This window comes from Leptosomus discolor, chromosome Z (assembly GCF_034619465.1).
Source record: "Leptosomus discolor isolate bLepDis1 chromosome Z, bLepDis1.hap2, whole genome shotgun sequence".
NCBI lineage: Eukaryota > Metazoa > Chordata > Aves > Leptosomiformes > Leptosomidae > Leptosomus > Leptosomus discolor.
The window spans coordinates 44,449,266-44,470,987 of NC_141419.1; positions in this window are offsets into that span (position 1 = coordinate 44,449,266).

Here is a 21,722-nt window from a genome sequence, read left to right on the forward strand (position 1 = left end):
TAATTTGCTTTGCAGTAAATAAGGGTGCAGCTTTCAGCAATACATGAGGGAGACCAGTAGGCAGGGAAAGCACTTTGCTAGTAACTTCCCTGACAATTTCTCAGTCTGGATAGAACACCCAAAAATGTGGCAGTCTATGTGAGACAGACTGAGTAATGTGCTTTGGGGAAATACTATTACAATTAACTAGAATTATTATGTAAAGGTTCTTATATTTTGAGACTACCACTTTCACCATGTTTTTAGCCTTTTCTAATTCAAAAAGGCAGAATAAGACAGCAGGTGTCACCATAGTAATAGCAAAAGTAACAAGAGTAAAATCTATCTCTTACCACATTTTTTGTTTTACTCTTTACAGTTTTCATTAGAGAAAAGGATCAAGGGCAGCATTATGCTCGTCCTGGTCTCCCGACTGTTGGTTTACCAGGAACCAGCTCAGCTTATGTCAGAATTTAGAAGCATGAAGAGGGCTTGGGAGACTTTAACATGGAGAGAAAAAATATGTGATTATTTTCCGTGCAGACTGGCAAAAAGACAGGAAAATATATTACTTTCTGGAAATACCTTTTGCACTTTCTGATTTTTGTTCAATCCTGGGAATTTTCCGTGAAATTGAAATGAAAACACTGCCACCCAATCACGTATTTTAGCTTCTGTATTTTGAACAGAGTGCCTAAGTCTACTAGCCCCTAGCTTTCTAATAAGGCACATAAACCAATATTGTGATATTCAAATGTGCTGGGCTCCCTGGAGCTGCCCTATTTTTAAGACTTGACCAATAAGCCTCTCTTTTAGACTCAGCCATTCCATTTTTAGCATTCATTAAATGAAAACTTTGTGTCTGGTAAACGACTGCTGCAGGGTACTGAATTCCATAGACTACTGCTGAAGAGAGGATCTTCCTAAAAAAGGAATTTTGCAGTGAAATAGAATATTTACTGAAATAGAGAGGAACCAGTAAACCCAGGAACTGACCAGATGAAACTTTAGATTTTAAATATCTGTAGCTTAAGGATAGATGAAATATAGCTATATTTACTGTAAAAACTTGGGTGTGTAAAAAGGGGCAGAAATGGAAAATAGTGAATATTCCTTTATTCGTTATTTGTGGTGAAAGTACAGGTCTGTCCATTCTTGAGTTTCAAAACACAGTCACTAATGGTGAGATGAGGAAAACCTTCAGGAGGATTCCTCTCTTTCTGAAGTCCAGACAGTGGGGTAATATATGTCAATCGTGTGTGCTTCTTGTTTTACAAAACTACTGCTCTCTTCTGACTACTCCAGAATAACTGCCACTCTGTTCCAGCATGGCATTTCTTGTGCTCCTAGGAGGTATGCTTCTGTGTGACTTGTTTTCACTGATGCTATCCACATTTCCAGTGGTTTTTGTTTGCTCCAGCCATCCTGGAGGGACAGATGAAATATTTTCTAGAATTGTGTAATCATTAAAAGAAAAGAAAAAAGCTGGCAACCAAACTAAAGCCCCATAAACCAGTGTCTTGATTTGGGATGTCAAAAGGCACTTCAATATGGGCTTACATCTCAACACTGCACTAGGAAATAAAGCATCTCCTAGTGCAAAGTGAAGGATATAAATGACCCCAGCAATGAAACTAATGAATTGAAATAACAGCCAGCACTTCCTAATATCCCCAATCTTTCCTTTACCAGCATATTTTCTCTTTACAAGGGTACTGCTCAGAATCATAGGAAAAACCATACTTTTATAAGCAGAGCTGCATGAAATTCAGGACTGTGAATCCAGGTTAAAAAACATAGATAATCCTGGAATGCAGAATTCAGGTGAGAACCTGGATTGTACCCTGAAGTTCAGAAGAAGCTCAGTTATGCCTTTTTAATGCTGTGTCTTCATGCTGCTAGCCAAGACACAGGCTGAACCCTTGTAGGAGAGAGTGTTTTCACATGACTTAAGCACCTCTGAGAGCATTTAGTACCCGTTGCATTAAAAGGGATTGGTTTTACAATTTGCCTAGTTAAGACAGATAGAGGTTAATGACAAATACCAGTTTTAAAAGTGGTCTGAACAGCTATAGTTAATGTGGCTTTAAATGTGTATTTTAAGTCACAATTTCAGTTGATTCTGATGCTGTGAATACTCTCTGCAGCAAAGGAACAGACCTGGATGCTTGTCAGTGTCCTTATAATTTGTTTGTGTCATTGCTGATCTTGTTTTTCTCAAATTTTAGCTTTCTGTATACTACTTTTCTTTCTAACTTTTGATGTTTATATATCCTTAAAGCCTAACCTTCCTTTTAATGGAGCTATCAACTCAGAATTTAGCCATAGTTTGTCAAGTGTTTAAAAGGAACTTGATTTTAATCCAGACACACCATGTGCTTTCATAGTCAGGAAAGGTATTGTAAGTTATTGCCTTCATTTTCTTGCTGAAGAGATACTATGTGGGAAGCATCTGTTGTGTGTGTCAACAGACAGCCTAACACTGTCTGGAATAAAACTTGTCAGGAAAAAAAAATTGATTTTCTAACAGCAACGACAACAAAATGTGGGTTAAAATCAAGAGCTCTGACACTGTATTCTAAATAAAGTGACTATTTTACTCTAAGTGCATACATCGAGGGGGGAAAGTTGAGAAGTCATCTCATTTCTGCTTTTTTAAAATCACCCTTCAAAATCATGGAAAATATTTGGCATTTTTTCATTTTTGTTGTCTCAAATGGTGCAGGAAGCACACTAGATACAACCTATTAAACACAATTAATGAATTAATGAGCTCTGAGGCTAGATCATTAGGACGACAGCTTATGAAGATGAAAGACTTTCAGGACCTAGGGAAAGAGAAGAGTGAGTGGCCTGGCTTAGACTGAGTTTCATGTTGGTGAGTAGAATTAGGAACCCAGAAGAGCCTCGTTTGTGACCTGGGCTATGTCAGGATGGTTCTGAGATGTAAGAGTTTTATATTAAAGGAGCATCTCTGGATCTTATTTCTCTGAAAAAGAGGGAATAGTCAAGGAGCTTTGATAGTGCAGCACTGAATGAGACTCTGGAAATTTCTGGTCAGCTGAAATCCTGCAAGTAGTGACCTGAGTCATAGCAGACACTCAGCTACTGAGTGGGTGCAGGTGGAGGGAAGCAGCAGATGCCTGACCAGATTCCCAGCGCTGCAGAGATGTGAAGAGGAGCACAGCTATGCATGTACTTCCACCATCCCTTATCTTCAAAAAGAAGCATTTTTTCTGTCCTGTTTGCTTTGTATGCTGTAAGTCATGCAATGCTACAGGTGAAGATTCTGCAAATAAATCTATTTGCATCTGAGATAATATCCTCTGAACTGAAGACCACCTTGCAGAAGCTGTGGTTTTAGATAAACCTGCAACATGAGAAAAAGACTTCAAAATGTGTTTTAAGTATAATGAAAATTAAGGCCTTTCCCTTGTGATGGGAAGGATTAAATATAGAGAGTTGTGCGAGCATAATGAGAACCAAGATTTTGCCAATAACTGTAAAAGGTTGCTTCAGTATCAACAGATGTGTAAGCGTTGCATATCCTACACCAGCACAACAATAAGCAAAGCTGCTTTGGTACCACCCAGATCTTTATTTCTGAGTGAGTGTTTGATAAGGACATCTTCAGGACACAGTCTCAGTCTCTTCCTTGACTTAAAGTCTCCTTATATCCTTGAGGATCTCCAAACAAATCTCATGCTATATCCTTCCCCTTAACATAAGCATTGTGTGTGTCACATTCTTGATGGATGGTACTGCATTATCTTGGTTTGTCATGGTTTATCATTGCTTCCCCACTTTTTACTGCTTTAAATTCTGTGTAACATCACTGCAATCTATTGATTCCTTTAAAGCAGCAGAAACCTCCCAACTTTGACAACCACTTTGTTAATATGTGGTAATGTAAAGGAGAATGTAGCCTTCCAGAAGATTGCACTAACTTCATCATTCAGGAGACAAATCTGTGATGATAATAGCAGAGAAGTATGTGCACAGCTCCCTGGAAAAAAAGTAGAAGACAATCATAGGGAATGCTTGAATGTTGACAATTAATTGAAACCCTGTAGTGTGAACTAAAACTATGGTTTGTGTCAACTGCCATGTATAACATGCTTGTTTCTTCTCAGTATACCTCTAAAGGTGAAGTCCTCTTGCTTCAGCAAAAGTCTCATTGACTGTAGCTCTGTAAAAACCTGCAAAAATTGAGAAAGAATGCTGGGGACCAAATAGTTCTGAGACTTACGCAACAGCCTTCACTTTGGTCTGCATCAAAGGTGCTTGCTTCAAGATTATTTTTACAGGACAGAGAATGAAATTTGAAATAGAAAAGCAAGGAAAAGTAGTAGATAAGCCTAATGTATTAAGGAGTCTCTGTTCTTCAAACTGCTTGGTTTCTGTGTTGCAATGAATGCAAGATGAGAAGCAGGGAGAAAATGAACTGGAACTAAATAGCAATGGTAGCAATGCATTTGATCTGGCTGTTTGTGTTGTTAATCTGTTAGAATGTTGGCCACATAATCTACACAGAGAAATACTAGGAATATTGTATTTGAGTAGTAGAAAAGGGAGAAAGGGGAATACTTAAGGGGGAAATACTAAGCATAACAGTTATCTATAATAAATATCAAGGTTATAAATGTCTTTTGTGTGACATGACATCTGTATGATTATTTAATATATGAGCTCCTATAAAGACACAGTTCTCACCGGAGGGATTTTGTAGTATTAACATACTATATTCAGTGGGCTAAGCTGTCATGATTTAACTATTCTGTCTTCAGTTACAGGAAGCTACAAGGTAGTTATGTATATGTAAACAAGACACTGCATTAATCAACATTGCCCAACTGATTGTCCAGCTTGCGAACTGCATCTGTCAGCATAAGGCACAATGTCTACAGTAACTACTTCTTAGGTTTCCTAAATAATTCATAGACCTGTTGTCTGAGGAAAGAAGTACAAGGGAAGGGATGTGGAGGCATTTCTTTAACTACCCGACCTACTTCCAAAAACCACCTGACAGGCTTGAGCAATGATTACAGCTGAGATTAACACAATCTGGATACTGCTTTTGCCTTCTTTTAGTTAAACAAAATTTTGAAAAATAAAAAAAGTAAAAACCCAAAGTTCTGCTCAAGTGGTCAGATAGGAAGTAATGCTCCCATTTTCTATGCGAATAATTCAGTTATTTGAAGACAAGTTTTGTGCCAAAGTTTGTAATAAAAATAACAAGACATGAACAAATTATGAATTTTAATAATTTTCCATTAAAAGGAGAAATATGTAGAAATTGCTTTAAAAGATCAGTAGCATCTTGAAATTATGTTGTCCAAACTCATCGTATTTCTAAAATCTGAAGCATAGAAGTCTATACATAAAACCTGAATTTATGAGCTTTTTTGAAAACACAAACTACTTCTATGAGGTTGATTCTATTATGTTTTTAAGCAAATCAGGCAGTTGAATATCCTTGACACTTTGAACATGCAAGAAATTGTTACCAGCTCACTTGTCAAGAAAAACAATGAGATTTTGCTCACCTGTAGAAGCCAGGACTTAATTTAGGCTGAGAAGTCTGGGGAAAATACATAAAAATCAAGTAGTTAAAGGTAAGGAATAAAAATACAAGAATTACTGTTTCCTCATCTCTTTTATGAACCTAATTCATCCAGAAAATGGGATTTTTGAATTCAGGAAATGTATTTAGCAATTCCCTATCACGAATATTTTCATGCCCAGACTAAGTGGAAGAGGAGAAGTATAGACTTCATAGAAACTCTAGTGCTGGATTGCTGAATGAATTTTTGCAGAATCTAGGATCAAAATTGGAACGAAATTTTGGTATCTCTCTGAATACATACTTAAATATAGTACATAATGAAACAAATGTGTCTCTCCAGCTTATTTTTAGTAGATCTTTTTAATGGAGTGTGAGTAACCTTTGCATCAATGATATCACTGCTGGCTTTGCCTTTGATTTCAGGGAACTGAAGAGAGCAGTACATAAGCATAGATTCCTCATTAGCCAAGGAACCATCTCAATGGCCAACAGTGCATTGTCTCACTGTTGTGGTTTATAAAGAACAAGTGTTTGTGGTTTTAATTACATAATTCTTCATGACATATTTTTGCCTTTTCTTGGAAAAAATGGATTCATCTTTATGGAAGCGTATTTGAAATACGTTGAAATCCCAATCAAGTAAATAAGTCGAAAATAAGCATCATCCTTTTGAGATCTTTTTTCTTGGAACATGTGATGTTCATCAGGAAAACCCAAATCTGTCCAGATGTTTGAAACATGCTTTGTATAAGTTGAGGAAATAATGGAGATGGAAAAGAGATCAGCTATTAAAGACCGCTTTCTGGTCTTCCTAATGTCACATGTGAGACTTTTTTGAACGATAAGTCCCTGTTCCAGCTGTATGCATGATTTATCCACATACAGACATCTGATATACAATGCAGAGATGGTTGTGATTTAGGGCATAAACTTATCCTTTATCCTGAATCATAATTCAGTGCAACAGTCTTTTTTTTGCCTATCTTAAAATAATACCCATAGATGCTGAATGCAATTCCCTGTCTGAATCTGTGACTTCTTTCTCCTGGTCTATGTTTTATGTTCTTCTTGATTTGAAATGTGCTGTAACAGTGTCATTAAATTAGTCTTTTTCTAGTGCCTTTCTAGTTAAGGTACTTGAAGGCACCTGCAGGAGGGCAACAAAGCTGGTGGAAGGGCTGTAAGGCATGTCCTGTGAGGAGTGGCTGAGGACTCCGAGTTCTGATTTCACCGAGTTCCTGAGCAATGAGTTCTGATGTCACCAAGGGACAGACTGACATACCTCCAAGTGTTGGGCTGTGTCGTGGTTTGAGCCCACCCAGCGGGCAACAAAATAACCATGAAGCCACTCACTCACTCACCCCTACCCCGTCCCCTGAGGGATGGAGAGGAGAAAATGCAACCAAAAGGGCGTGAGGGTCGAGACAAAGGACAGGGAGGGCTCACTCACCAGTTATGGTCACGTGCAACAGACAGACTCAACTTGGGGATAACAACATATATTAATACAAACAACCACCACTATCAAGGAGAATGAGAGATACAACCAGGTCTGAAATACAACACACCTCCGCCCCACCCCCCCTCTGGTCTCCCCGGGCTCAGCCCTGCTCCCTCTTCCCCCCCAGCAGCGCAGGGGGCAGGGAATGGGGGTCACAGTCCGTCCGGCACAAGGTGTCCCCGCTGCTCCTTCCCCCTCAGGGAGAGGGGCCCTCGCAGCCCTCCCCTGCCCCACCGCGGGGTCCCTCTCCCGGCAGACAGCCCTCCAGGAACTGCCCCAACGCGAGTCCTTCCCGCGGGGACGCAGCTCCCCAGAACCCCCCAGCGCGGGTCCCTCCCGGGGCTGCCGCCCTCCCACCGACGGGCGGCTCCAGCGCGGCCGCAGTTGCGCTCTGCTCCGGGCCCGGGCCCTGCTCCTCCGGCCCGGGGCCCTCCGCGGGCTGCAGGGCGACCTCTGGGCCACCGCTGGGCTCCAGGGGCTGCAGGGGCTCAGCCGCCACCCCACCGCGGGCCGCAGGGGAACCTCTGCAGCGGCACAGCTCCCCCTCCCCTGCCTCACTGACCGGGTGTCCGCGGGGCTGTCTCTCTCCCATCCCCCTTCGCTCACCAACACAAACACACAAAACAAAGACAGACAGCAATCAAGCCCTTCTTTCACTCTTAAGTACTTATTCGCAGAGGCACCATTGGTCTGGCCTTGGCCAGAAGTGGGTTCAAAATTGGAGCTGGGGGAGCTTCTTGAAGCCTCTTACAGGAGCCACTTCTGTAGCACCCTCCCCCGCTACCAAAAGCCCCCCAAAACCCTGCCAGACAGCGAACCACCACAGTACCTCAAAATTGTGGGATATCTGGTGAGAATGGGCAGGAGAGGGGATAAGAAAGATGTTGACTTGAGTTTTGCTCCTCTCTGATACAATTGTGTACTTATTCCTTTGAACAGGCTGTGATAGGTTTCCTTCTGCCAGCTGAAGTAACATCCTTTATCGATAAATAAGTGGTCTGAATTTAAAAAATAACATCTGTGGAGATACAGCAGCTGGACTGGCATGATCCCAGCTGGGTTGAGCTAGATAGTAGGTGGTATGATCCAAGCTGTTTTGATCCCGCTCACAGACGGATCGATCCTAGCTGGTTTGGTAGGTGGATGAACCGCAGCTGGTTTGAGAATAGCAGCTGAGGCAGTACTGCTGGAGGCAGCATATTTGAATGGCCTTAGGCAAGCAAATTTGACTGGCCTTAGGCAAGCATATTTGAATGGTCTTAGGTAAGCCTATATGGCATTAGGCAAATATAGTTAGATGGTTTTAGGCAAGTATGTGTGGATAACCTTGACTCTAATTCCCTGTGACCTTGAGTGGTTTGGCAGTTGGCAGAAGAGGAACAAGGAGACGGAAAAAAGAGGAAGAAGGAGACAAAAAACAGGACTCAATTAACGGACGGCTTGGTACACAAACAGCAGTGTGCTACCAATCAAAGAGCAGCACTCACTGCATGGGTACAAGGCTTTACCCTATCAGCATGGTGTTGATAGCATGTGGACAGCTTTTGTAGATATAAAAGTATCACTGTGATTGTAATAAAGGTCTTTGGTTCAGCATTATGCCAGAGTCCTTGTCCTTTTTAACTCCTCAAACATCCAGTTTACCATCCGAGCTTGAAAACCAAGAGACTGGTCCTTACTCCCTAGATACTTTCTTGTTGCTATCCTCACTCTTCTCAGCAACGTGGGTATCAATATCTATTCCACAGATAAACAAACTGAGCTCAGAAATAGAATTTCTGAGTCAAGTTGTAATTTATTTATAGAGATGGCCATAAAGCAAAGGAACACCACCAGTCCTTGGTAGCAATTTTTAAGTTAGAGTTGCCGTACTTTTTGTGCTCTAAGTTGTTTCTTTCATTATGTAAAAGTTCAAAGGCAAGAATCCCTGAAAAAGTAAGTTAGCTTTTTTTTTGCTGTTTGTAGTAGCACTAATCTTATGTGGAGCACTGAAAAGGGCTTCACTCTTCCTCAGAGAAGATAAAATCTGACTTGTGTGATTTAGTATTCCTTCATATGTGCAGCCTTTTGGATTTCATACCAGTAAGACCCTGTGCCATAGATTATGTCTGTCTTTAGACAAAAATAAGCAGATTCAGTTCAATGATTGAGGCACCTTTCATAAATGAAAGCGTAATTCCTGAAAGTTTGGTGTCCCAGAGGAGATGCTGTACTTCAATCTGCCAGGTCAGCTGCACTGTTGCAATGCAGGCTTGATTGACTTTCATTACTGTGAACTCTTTTTCCCAAAGATATTGACATTTGTTTTTTTCGTCTATAAACTACTATGGGGTTGGGGGGGGGGGGGGGGGGGGCGGGGGGGAGGTGGTGGGTTTTTTTTTTCACCGATCTTTCTGCTGGAGAAATAAGGGGGAAATGGAGTATTCAACATGAAGAGAAAAAATGTTATTTGCTGCAGTAAGTGTGCTTTATAGGAACTATGTATACGGGCAGGCAGATTCAGGTGTTAGATGCTACCTACTAATCATTCTTGGTCCTCATTGCAGGATGTCTTACATGGAGCCAGCATGTTCACAGTGAACAAGAGCTTTTGAGCTTTTGCATTGTTCCAGAGAGGTCAAATCGAATTCCTCAGCAATAACCTTGCAGAAAGCTGTGTACTGTGGGTGTCCTGCAGTGCCATTGCTAAGAATGGATCATTTCAGAGAGTAGAAAGAGAAACACAAATCAAAGCTGTAGGTCCCTTTTCCCATTCCTCCCATATCAAGATCCTTATAGCCTTCAGCCCCTTTCAACCCTTTGGGATAATCAGGATTTATTCAATGTTTTTCATTGTATTTTTCTTACAATAAACCCCTTTGCATTTACTACTGCATTTGTTCCCATTGCATTCCAAGGCAGTGGGATCTTTTGGACCAGCTGGCTGCCTGAAAGTATTCCTCCCCATCACTGTACGAATGTTTGTAATTTGGGGGGTTGTAGGAGAGATTATTATTGGGATGGGAGTGGGGTGGTGCTGTCCTGGGAAGACAGATCCTTTCACATACGTAGCATTTAGATTTCACTTTCATGAGATCAGCATTATCAAACTGGACCTATTTGATGGTGTTGTTTTCCTCCCACAATGTAAAGCATATATGATCTGGTTAACAGCGAAGTGAAATGATCAAAGTAGAACTTTCAGTTTAGAAAAACATACACATATAGGAGATTATTCCTTTTCTTTTGTTCATTTATTTTTAGCAACAAACAACTTTTATTTAGAAAAGAGAGGCAAAAAACAAAAAAAGCAATGAGTTGTACCCACACACATGGGAGAAATATGTTTGATTGCCTTGCTGTAGAGAAGGATGTTCTTCCAGAAGGTAACTCGTAGTGGGATCCTGGTTCAGGTGCTCTGCACCAATTCCAGAGAGAGCCTTGTTTCTTTTGAACTTAGTCTCCCAACTTAATTTAGAGTCTCACGTCAGCCTGCATACGCTGGATTGCCAATAGTCACTCACGGTGACAACTTGAAGGAAAACTGGCTGAGAATTACACTGCAATTCATGGACACACAGGAGCAGTAAAATAAAAAAATCAAATCTCTTCAACACTCCAAACAGTGCATAAAATCAAACAACACGCTTGATACTTTTATTTGTCTTCTCAGAGGAAAACCAAGGATAGTATAAGTGCAGTGGGACCAACACTCCTCATTTCTGCTGATTATCTGTTGTCTCTGTGGGATGGCAGATGGTTTCCTGTCTGGATGTATTTAGTGTAATTGTTCCAGGAAAAAGTTTTGATCCACTGATCAAAGGGAGATGTTATGTGCGCTACAGATGCCAGCTCCATTCTCTTTATCAGTTTAAATGCAAAAAGATACAAACTACAGCCTTGTTAGAGTGCTGCTTGCTTTTTTTGTTTGACAGACTGATGTCCGTATTGGCTCAAATATCAGGGTACATGGGATAAATTAAAAAGGAAGGCTGTTTCCACCTGCTGTATTTAACCAAACCAAAGTGGAGGACTACCTAGCTTCTCTCAGGTACTCTCAACGATGGGTGTTGAAACTTTTGCGTTCTTACACCCAGGCCAGAACATATGGCTGCACAAGGTTAACTGAAATCTCAGGTGTTTTGCAGAACTTTTGTCCAGTAAACATAGAAAACCATTTTGTTTTTGCAGGGGTGGAGCGAAGGAAAGAGAAAAGTGTAGAATAGTAGGAGACCTTTTGCACTAAGGAAAGGCAAAGCCAGACTCTGTGATATGCAGACCTCTCTCAGGTCTCTTAAGTCAGTGATACTTGAATGAAGTTCAGCAGTTCTAAGAGCTTGTTCTCTCAGTAGTATAGCATTTCTCCAGAGCTCTGGTTCTTTCCACTCAACCCTCTTTTATTCACTGCTTTCTAGCACAGTGCAGTCACTTTTGAAGTCTTCAGTAAATCACACCTGTTCACTTCAGACAAAGGACACTATCTGCAATTTCACATGACAAAGGTTCCTTCAGCACTGTGCAAATGCAGTCCAGACCTTCAATTACAAGAAATGGCTTCAGTAGCCTTTCTAGTAGCACGCCAGAAACCTTGCCAGTACATGCAGTCCTCTGCTGCGTGATGAATGTCACTAATAAGAACCTGATTCTAGTACATATTGGATTTTTACTGTGATGCTGCTCTTTAAAATGCCACCAGTACCTTCCTATTACTACAACTGTGATTAATGCTAGCGTAAGGGAGAAGAGTATTTTCAGGTACAGCTGCCGTGTCTCTAGCTAAAGATCTTTTATCAGCAGCTTCACCTTAGATTCCTTTACCTTGGAGGCTCTTTATGCCCATAGTTCTTTTCATCTCCTTTGGCAACCATCCTGCATTAGTTGTAGTATGGGTGGAAGGCAAGAAGGATTTGTACTCTTCAGTATTTAGGAGACCTATTCTCTAGGCAAAACCTAACAGATCTTGATTACATACAAGAAAAATTAATAATGCAGCTGAAACTTTGTAACCTTTCTAAACCAGAAGAGTAGAGTGAGAGATTAACACTTATTTAATGGCTGGTTTTCAGGATTTATGACCCATATGCAATTATAAAATATGCCACTGTAATGAAATAATTTTATCTTTTTGACAAAGCAAGACTGGAGCTTTCTTTTGAGTGGCAGTTTTGAGAAAGGGTTAGGAGAACGGGACAGGTGTACATGAAATGCTGTCACATGGACAAGGGGTGATACTGCACCAAGGGGTGCAAAGCAACTGAGAAAAAAAGGCTTACAATAAACCCCCTTTTGTTTTCCTTCCCAATCAACTATCTGCCTACTCAGAAGCTCCCTGGGCAAGTGAACAGGGTGGGCCAGCAGGGCATGGCAGTTGGCAAGGGAGGTGCCGGAAGTCTGCCAGCTCGGCCAGGGAGCGATTGTAACCACTCAGCAGAAGACCCTGGCTTCCTGAGCCCTACGCCCTCCAGCTCTGAGGCAGCTTCCCGGACAAACACGCTGCCACCCAGGTGTCGGGCTGCAGGGTGTGCCCGGCTCTCATGCCGCTGTCCGATGGCAGCGGTGAGCACACCTGTGGGAGGTGTGCCCATGTAGAGAAGCTCCACTGCTTAGTGATGGAGCTCAGGGAGGAGGTAAGCAGGCTGAGGGTCATCAGGGAATGCGAGAGGGAGATAGATGCTTGGAGTCATACCCTGACTCCCGTGGCAGAACCCCAGCAGGCGGGCAGAACCCCTGCTACGGAGAACTCCCTGTCCTCTCTTCGCTCAGCTGAATGTGATGATTTGGAGGATGGGGGGCAATAGCAAAAAGTTCCTGCCTGGTGCAACAGGTGCTGCAGGCACATCTGCCCAGTGACTACCTCAGCTTCCCAGGTGCCCTTGCATTACAGGTATGATCATCTGCAAGGTGAACAAAATAATTACACAGAGGACAGCTCACCCATCTTGGAGATGTCACTGAGGCTAAGATGGAGTACACCCCCGATCAAAACATCTGATAAAAAGAAAGACAGGTCCTTGTTTTAGGGGACTTGATTCCGAAGGCAGTGGAAGGCCCAATATGCAGGCCAGACCTGCTATATAGGGAAGTCTGCTGCCTACCTGGGGCCCAGGTTAAGAATGTAAAGATGCGGCTTCCTTCCTTAGTGCAGCCCTTTTGATGTTTCAGGTAGGCAGTGACGAAGTCATGCAAAGAAGTCCTAGGGCAATGAAGATAGATTTCAGCGCCCTGGGACAACTGGTCAAGGGATTGGAAGCACAAGTTGTGTTCTCCTCTCTGCCCCTAGTCGAGTGGAATGATCAAATAGTAAACAGGAAGAGCCAGCAGATGAGTGCCTGTCTCCAGGACTGGTGCCACCAGCAGGGCTATGGATTATTTGATCGTGGATTGATCCTCAAGACACCAGGCCTGCTGTCAACAGATGGGAAAAGCTTATGTTATAGGGGGAAGAGGGTTCTAGGACAAGAGATAGCAGGCTTCATTGACAGAGCTTTAAACTATATTCGAAGGCGTATGGGAATGTATCTGGGCCTGCCAGAGAGGCACCTGGGAGTAGTAGCTTAGTACTCATGGGGCAGCATACTAGTACTTCTGAGAACCAAAAGTCCTACCACGCCTTGAGGTTGAAATGTATATGCTCAGCTCCCTTCCTGAAACACTTACACACCAATGCACACAGCATGGGGAATAAGCAGGAAGAGCTGGAGGTCTGTGTGCAGTCACAGGGCCGTGATCTCATTGTGATTACTGAGACGTGGTGGGACAGTTCACATAATTAGAATGCTGTCATAGATGGCTATGTACTCTTTAGGAAAGACGGGCCAACTAGGTGAGGTAGGGGATTTGCTCTTTATGTGAGAGAGCACCTGGAGTGTATTGAGCTCTGTGTAGGGAGGGATGAGCGAGTTGAGAGCTTATGGGTAAGAATTAGGGGGCAGGCTAATATGGGAGACATTGTTGTGAGTGTTTACTCTTGGCCACCTGACCAGGATGAGGAGTTAGATGAAGCCTTCTACAGACATCTGGAAGTAGCAAAGAAGGCAGAAGGCCTGCTTGGATGAGCAAGGTGCTTCTGGAAACACTCAAAGGGAAGAAGGGTGTTTACAACATGTGGAAAAAGGGACTGGCCACTTGGGAGTAATATAGGAATACTGTCAGAGTATGCAGGGATGCAACAAGGAAGGCTAAGGCCCATTTGAAATTAAGTCTGGCTAGGGATGTCAAAAACAATAAGAAGGGATTCTTCAAATACATCAGTAGCAAAAGGAAGACTAGGGAAAATATGGATCCCCTGCTGAACGAGGTGGGTGCCCTGGTGACTGAGGATATGGAGAAGGCATATTTACTGAATGCCACCTTTGCTTCAGTCTTTACTGTCAAGGCTGTCCCTCAGGAATCCCAGACCCTGGAGGTAGGAAAGGAAGTCTGGAGGAAGGAAGACTGTCCCTTGGTCGAGGAGGATTGGGTTAGGGATCTCTTAGCCGGACTGGACACTCACAAATATATGGGCCTCAGTGGAATGCACCTGCAAGTGCTGAAGGAGCTGGCAGATGTTATTTTTAAGCCACTCTCCATCATCTTTGAAAGGTCATGGAGGACAGGAGAGGTGCCTGAGGCCTGGAGGAAAGCCCAAGTCACTCCAATCTTCAAAAAGGGCAAGAAGGAGGATCTGGGTAACTACAGACCAGGCAGCCTCACCTTCATCCCTAGAAAGGTGATGGAATAGCTCATTCTGGATGTCATCTCTAAAGAGGTGTAGGAAAAGAAGATTATCAGGAGTAGTCAGCATTGATTCACCAAGGGGAAATCGTGACTGACCAACCTGATAGCCTTCTATAATGGTAAGACTGGCTGGGTGGATGAGGGGAAAGCAATTGTTGTTTTTGACACTGTCTCCCATCACATCCTTATAGGGAAGCTCAGGAAGCGTGGGATAGAGGAGTGGACAGTGAGGTGGATTGAGAACTTCCTGGAGATTAGAGCTCAGAGGGTTGTGATGAATGGCGCAGAGTACAGTTGGAGGTCCGTAACAAGTGGTGTTCCCCAGGGGTCAGTACTGAGTCCGGTCTTATTCGACGTATTCATCAATGACCTGGATGAAGGGACAGAGTGCAGCCTCAGCAAGCTTGCTGATGATACAAATCTGGGAGGAGTGGCTGGCACGCCAGAATGCTGTGCTGTCATTCAGCGAGACCTGGACAGGCTGGAGAGTTGGACAGGGAGGAACATAATGAGGTTCAACAAGGGCAAGTGTAGGGTCCTGCACTTGAGGAGGAATAACCCCACACACCAGTACAGACTGGAGGTCGACCTGCTGGAGAGCAACTCTGTGGAGAAGGACCTGGGAGTCCTGGTGGACAGCAAGTTGACCATGAGCCAGCAATGTGCCCTTGTGGCCAAGTAAGCCAGTGGTATCCTGGTGTATATCAAGGAGAGCGTGGCCAGCAGGTCGGGGGAGGTTATCCTCCCCCTCTACACTGCCCTGGTGAGGCCACGTCTGGAGTACTGTGTCCAGTTCTGGGCTCCCCAGTTCAAGAGAGAAAAGGAACTCCTGGAGAGAGTCCAGAGGAGGTCTACGAAGATGATGAGGGGACTGGAGCATCTCTGTTATGAGGGAAGGCTGAGAGGCCTGGGGCTCTTTAGCCTGGAGAAGAGAAGACTGAGAAGGGACCTCATCAACACTTGCAAATATCTAAAGGACAGGTGTCACGAGGATGGGGCCAGACTCTTCTCAGAGGTGCCCAGTGACAGGACAAGGAGCAACGGGCACAAGCTGGAGCACAGGAAGTTGCATCCTGAACATGAGAAAAAATTGCTTCACATTGAGGGTGACAGAGCACTGGAACAGGCTGCCCAGAGAGGTTGTGGAGTCTCCTTTTCTGGAGATATTCAAAACCCGGCTGGACATGGTCCTGGGCAGCCTGCTGTAGGTGAACCTGCTTTAGCCAGGGGGTTGGACTAGATGACCTCCAGAGGTCCCTTCCAACACCTACCATTCTGTGATTCTGTGATCTCTGTTTATCCAGTTTCAGGTTTGTTTTTTAGCATCTTTCTACGTACGTGAACTAAAACACTGAATGAAAGAACTATCTACTGGCACTCAAATCTTAAGTGGAATTCCTTCTCTGTCATTTTTCATTCCTGACTTTTCTAATGAGAACATCATAATTGATCAAACAAAAGGCAAATTGAATTTTCTTCTGTGTCTCAGCTTATTTTAGATATGTGTGAGGTATGCCCTAGTGAAGCAAAATGGTTGCATTAACAGCACTTGTTAATGTACAAAGGACGATTGTGTTTTCATTGGAAAGAGAGCAAGCTTGCATATCCATTGTACATATTAATGAAAAGAAGGATAGAGTCTGCAGTTCCTTATGCCACCAAAGCTTCTGTTGAGAATAGGATTCAAATATCTTTACAGAAAGGATTATGTCATGTAGTATCTTAAACAGCACAGGCTGGACTCCATGATGCAGAAACACCCTCCCAATTTTTGTTTCTCTGAAATTAATGGGAATTTTGTGGCAGACTTGTGGAGTGTTCACAGGACCTACATTTGGCAAACTAACTTCTATAACAACAGCAGCTCAGACAGGAATATGAGAGTAACAGATAGTGTTGTTTATTTAATTCACACAAATTGAGGAAGTGTTTGCCCAAAACTGATCATGTTGGAGATGATGACTGCTGGCTGGATTAAACAGCACCTAGGGAATTACAAAGAAATCCCTGAGGCAAAGAAAGAGTGAACCTAAAAAGAAGTCTAGAGAAGCATGAGAGGTTGCAGTGGTAAAAGGGACCTTGGTGTGGGAACAGACACAGTCAAAGCTCAGGGTTATGCTGCCTGAAGTTGCCTGGGTGCCTCCCCACATCTGCCATGAGTAGCCTCTCCCAGTGCCAGCCAGGTCCCAGTGCTGGGGGACCAAGAAGGACACATGCCAGGGTGCTGGCAGTGAGCTCATGTGATGGCTTCTCCCCCGGAGGTGTACGGCCAGGGGTCTCAGAAGGGGACCTGGGGGCTTCCCTGGAGGGCACTGCTGGGGATTGCCCTTCTAAGGATTAGTTACAGACTGGTCGGAGATGTGGGGGTGTTTATCAGCATTTTCTAAAGGGCTCCTGATGTGGTTTATTTGTTGCATTACTGACACTGATCTCAAATGTGCAGCTTGCTGATCACCGGCTAATTATATATCATTAATAAATCAATAAACTTCTTCAATCCTGATTTGGTTTAACAATATGAAAGTTTTTTCCGTGTGGTACAGGGTTTATTCAAGTAACCGAGCAGAACTAGGACAAACACAAAAAGTCGGGAAGCGTCTGGAAATTGTATATACATACACTGTATATAGCTATAAGTAAGCTAAATCATTGCAAGTGCAGAAGTGATCTTTCTTTGAACATAAAAGATTGTATGCCAGTGATTTTTGCTATGTGCAAGAAAGTCTGAATTTCAGGGATGGAGTCCTTTAAAGGGGAGATGCCTGACATATGCAAAATGCACTTTCTTGTTGTAATGGCTTACAGCACTTTGCTAAATCCAAACCAACATGATGGACTTTTGGATGGACTTGTCTGACAAAGTTGGTGACTTGCAATATACAAAAAAATGATGAGGACAGTTACAGTTTTCTCGTCTCGTCTCGTCTCGTCTCGTCTCGTCTCGTCTCGTCTCGTCTCATCTCGTCTCATCTCGTCTCCTCTCCTCTCCTCTCCTCCCCTTCTCTCTCCCTCTCCCTCTCCATGCTCCATGTCTTTCTTGTGTTGGGGGCTCCAGAGCTGGACACAGTATTCCAGGTGGGGTCTCACGAGGGCAGAGTAGAGGGGCAGAATCACCTCCTTTGACCTGCTGGCCACGCTTCCTTTGATGCAGCCCAGGATACGGTTGGCTTTCTGGGCTGTGAGCGCACCCTGTCATCATCCACTAGCCCGCCCAAGTCCTTCTCCCCAGGACTGCTCTCTATCCACTCATTGCCTCTATCTGTGCTTGGGATTGCCTCGACCCAGGTGCAGGACCTTGCACTTGGCCTTGTTGAACCTCATGAGGTTGGCCTGGGCCCACCTCTCCAGCGTGTCCAGGTCCTTCTGGATGGCCTCCCTTCCCTCCAGCGTGTCAACCTCACCACACAACTTGGTGTTGTTGACAAACTTGCTGAGGGTGCACTCGATGCCACCATCCATGTTGCCAACAAAGATGTTAAATAGCACCAGTCCCACTATGACAAAGTTTTTCTTACAGAAGAAGCCTGAGGGGTCTGCTAAGCTGTTTCTCATGCAGCGTGTGATGAAGTTTGAGGTGTTTGGGTCAGGCTTCTGGCTGTCACATTACTGACAAGGATAAAGAATTACTGTTTAAATTTGAGTTGTCCCTGATCATTCATCCTTTCCGGCATGTTCCATGAGGTTTTGTTTTGCTCATTTTCTGCCTGCCTGTATCATCACTTGTACATTTTTATTCCGTATCTCTTTGGACCTCCCTAAAAAAGCTCAATGAAGGAGATGATGATGATAACATTAACCATCAAACATGCCGAATTATTTGGTTTTGTCCCTTTTCTTGACTGTATCCTTCCCATGATTTTTAATCTTTACAGCTCCTGATGCCTTAATAGTATTAATGTTTATTTTGTGAAAGGAAAATCTTGAATGACTCAACAGTATATTCTTTTAGGATTTGCTTGAATGTTGCACAAATGCACATTTTTGACAAAGAAGTGTGAATGATAAAAGCAGAAAACTGGCAACAAAATACCATGGGGCAGATGGGGAGAAAACTGTGGTGCAATGCTTAGTTAGGGTTAAAAAAGGAAAGAAAGGGAGGATGGGAGAATAGTAGACATTGTAATCTCCTTCTAGCTGGAAGCTGAAGTGGTCCCAGCCATGAAGAAGAGTGCCTCATTGCTTGTGCAAGCAAGAATGTAGGTGCAATGCAGATGATTTGCAACTAAAAGCATAGTTTAACGATAGAGACAGTTTATCTGGAAAAAACATGCATGTGCTGTTGAATGTATATAGCTTAGAAATAACTTCTGTCTACATCCACAAACTTTATCGTTCCTAGTCCAGCATGGCTTCAACATCGTTACCACTACAGTGAAGCAAAAGATTGTCAATAGTTAAAGCGCTTAATTATGCCTGTCTCACAAAAACCTCTGTGTTTATTGGAGTATTTGATGTTTCTTATGCTTCCATTGTTTGTCTTGTCAAGGGGTAAATGCAGTTGTTTTTGAACAAGTAAACTGGCCCTGTTGTTTGACTAGCAGTAAGTTAATGACACAATGCTACTGTAGTAGGGAATTCTAGTCCTTAAATAAAAAAGCCATCAAGGAACAAAAGCCTTAGACTAAACCAAGGGAGAAATTTTAAGGTAAACATTAAGGGAGTATTTCTTTTTGTAATAAACCTGAAGTGATACCATCCTTTTTGTGAAAGGTTCATTCATATCTTGATGTATCTTTGGGTTAGCAATGAAGAAATTTGCCTCCTCAGTATTCAACTATGAAAAATTATGTCATCTATTAGATTAAAATAGTTCACACCTAATAGCAAATGCAGTTCTTAAAATGGAAATTCAGTGCCCCTCTGTCATTCAAAGTATGGTTTCTCTGTTTTAACCAGTGACAACTTTGCTGAGCTCTTTCGGTATGCTTATCATGAGACTGCAGCAACGACTTAGGAAGGAGTAGAACTGGTATAAACAGGTGGTGCAAACTTGGCTTAGTGACTGTAAAGCTAGTCAGCCTGCTGGAAATACCACAGAAGAAATACTAGCTTGTACAGGAGATAATTCTGGTATTTTCTTTAGAACTGTGTATAGAAAGTGTCAAAGAAATAAGGCATTGGTATTGCTTTGCTACAGTGCCATGGCAAACCACATGGAGCCCTGCTGAGTAATGAATGCTAAAACTACCATTGACAGCGAGGGCTCCGACTATAGTCATCCTTCTGAAAATAAATGGAAATGTAATGTTTTTTCTTAGTCATGTATTCCTCATCCTAGCAAGGCACTGTCTCCCAGGAATATCATTTGGACAAGACACTGAAGGGATTTTAAAATGTCTAAAAATGTACTTGGCAACACATCAATGGATGACAATTAATTGTCTTTCATCTGTTAGATTTTATTTCAGGGTTCTGAGCTAGTAGTATTAGTCTCACTTCTCTTGCTGGCCAGAATTTTCTGTTACAGGAATTTAATTTTAATTTTAGTCTTAGCCACTTAAAATAGTGTGTCAGCCCAAATCCATGGAAATTCTTAGGCTGATTAATTAAAAAAAAATTTTTTTTTAACTTACTTTCACAAATTTCAGTATTCAGAGTGGATACAAAATTGAAGAGGTAATAGTGAAAAAACATTTTGGGGGTATTTCTGTTGTGATCCCAGGCATCTGACTTTAGAATTCTGAGAGACAACATTAATATTAGAGAGTTACAGAATAAATACAATTCTGTATAAATTTTTGAATCTATGTCAGAATGTTGTTACATTTTACAATCACAAACAGAAATAAAACTGTACATATTAAAGCGGATTCTGTGATACTCAGGGGTTTTGTTCTGCAGATTTCTAGAGAATTTTTTCAAAGAAATATTTAGATCTTTGATACTAAACTGAGTCCTGACATCTGTTGTTCCATACCTTGACATTAAAGCTGAAACTCTTGTTAGAAAATGGTGGTGTGTCTATAGGCACCCAGCTTAAAACAAGTAAAAACTTGATTCCTACATTGTGTCCTTTTAGAAAATAGAAAGAAATTATCATATGTTTTAAAGTATTTTTTGGCAGACATGCAGTAAGTATCCCCACCCCGTCCCCACTGAAAAACGGTCTATAAATAGATTTCCTTCTTGTCAGCAGATCTATTATGATGTAATGTTTTACTTAAATAAATGCCAGGCAAGTGAAAGACATTTTATCTGTTTTGAAATTTAGAAACGCCTATCACATTATTTTAAATGGTACACTTTTGTGATTCAACAGTCTCCACAAAGTGAGCTTCTGTATAGCAAGAAAATTTCTTAATTGATCTTTTGCTACAGAAGACTGCTGGTTAGGAAAAAGAACTACACTTGGTTTATTTTATTTTTTTTTTCACTTAAGATCTGGCTTTAACTTTAGCTTTATAAAATTAAATCTTAATGCAATTTTACAAACACTCATTTTGGTCTACTAGCAAATCACTACAGACTTAAAGATTATATATCTACAAATTACTGCAAATATTGAAGCATATTCCAAGTTCTCTCCCATAGCTGTTGTGATCCAAATTGTTGGGATCCTGTGGCTGAAATAAACTTCATGAACATGTGTCTTATCTGATGCTTGTTCTTTCTTGTCAGCCTTGGAACAAGCAAATGTATAACATCAAGACTCCCTGTGCTGCACCTAAGTGCTGCACTATCCTGTTTTGTGGATTTTTTTTGGTTGGTTGGTTGGTTTTGTTTTGTTTTGTTTTGTTTTGCCCCCCCCGCAGTGCTCCAGTGATAAGGAATAGGGAAGGCTGTCAAATTAACATAGAATGCTGTGGTGATTTAGTTTACTCTTCATAAACTGTTAAAGAACCGATTACTGCATCTGACAGTTAATCAAATGGCTGAGTGATATTTCCATAAGCCTGGAAAGGATTTGTAGTTGCCTCAGCAGATTTTATATGCTGCACATGCCTGTGGCAGCATAGATGTTGTTATTGCCTTTTCAAATGA